The 1167-nt window shown below is 36.2% G+C and overlaps 1 protein-coding gene across 1 annotated transcript in view; it reads right to left on the reverse strand.

Moving 5' to 3' along the window:
• LOC101571702 (hippocampus abundant transcript-like protein 1) overlaps positions 1-1167 on the reverse strand; it is a 61815-nt gene that overhangs the window by 16029 nt on the left and 44619 nt on the right. The window lies entirely within an intron of this gene.

A 1167-nucleotide genomic window follows, 5' to 3' on the forward strand; every position in this document is an offset into this window, starting at 1 on the left:
AATGAGTACTTTTTAACACAAAAAGTAGCCTAAGGTCTAATGATGAAACACAACACACTCTACATACATGCCCTCTTACAACCATCTCTTTTATTTAACATTATTAATCAGTCAATGCAAGAAGCAAAGGCAGGCAGAAGCATAAAAAATAGAAGGAAAATGGTAAAATTATCTACAGATGATACAATACACTTAGAAAATGAAGGAAGAAAACAACCCATTTAGTGACAGAACAAAAAGAACACAATATATACAAATAAAACTTCTCAACAAATGTACAAGTTTCACAAATGTAAAGAAATTATAAGGTAACAAAAAGCATTAAAAATACCCCTTGTCTGTTTTTAAAAACTTTTTAAAAATTAATATTAACAACAGTGTAATAAGATAGAAATGGCACACATGTAGAAGACTTTGTATTACATACTGCTGTCCTAATCTTGCATAACTATATCTGTTAAGCTGAGCAACAGATTTGATGATAAAAATAGATAACACTCTTTCTTTCTTTCTTTCTTTCTTTTATTTTTTTTTTTTTTTTTCAGAACCAGGGATTGAACTCAGGCCCTTGAGCTTGCCAGGGAAGCACTTATTCCACTGAGCTAACTCCCCGGCCCCTAAATAACACTTTTAATTAGTTATTCTTGTTTTGAAATTCTGTAACATGTATTGTTGTATGTTACCATGATTCTGTCTTTGTTTCTATTTTTTTTTTTCTCTCTTCAAAATAAAATAAGTTTCTTAAAAAAAATGTCCTAACTAAGCATGGGTATATTCCTGAACATAAAATTCACTATTTAAAAATGGAAAATACAGGGCCGGCCAAATAGCTCAGCGGATTAAAGTGCCTGCCTAGGCAGATGCAGGGCTGTGAGTTCGATCACAGGCATGCCATGCTGGCCTTGCCCCCAGGGTGCACTGAGATCCAGATTGACACTGGGTGTGGTGGTGTGTATCTGTAATTCCAGCACTTAGGAGGTTATAAACAGGAGGATCACTATGAGTCCTATCTATGCATTGAGACCCTGTACACCCTGTCCTAAATACACACACACACACACACACACACACACACACACACACACGGCCCAGGGAGACAGCTCAGTAGAATAAGTGCCTGCCTGGCAAGCATAAGGTCCTGAATTCAATCCCCGGTACCACAAAAAA

The sequence above is a fragment of the Octodon degus genome, unplaced genomic scaffold, assembly GCF_000260255.1.
Source record: "Octodon degus isolate 3935 unplaced genomic scaffold, OctDeg1.0 scaffold00184, whole genome shotgun sequence".
NCBI classification, from domain to species: domain Eukaryota; kingdom Metazoa; phylum Chordata; class Mammalia; order Rodentia; family Octodontidae; genus Octodon; species Octodon degus.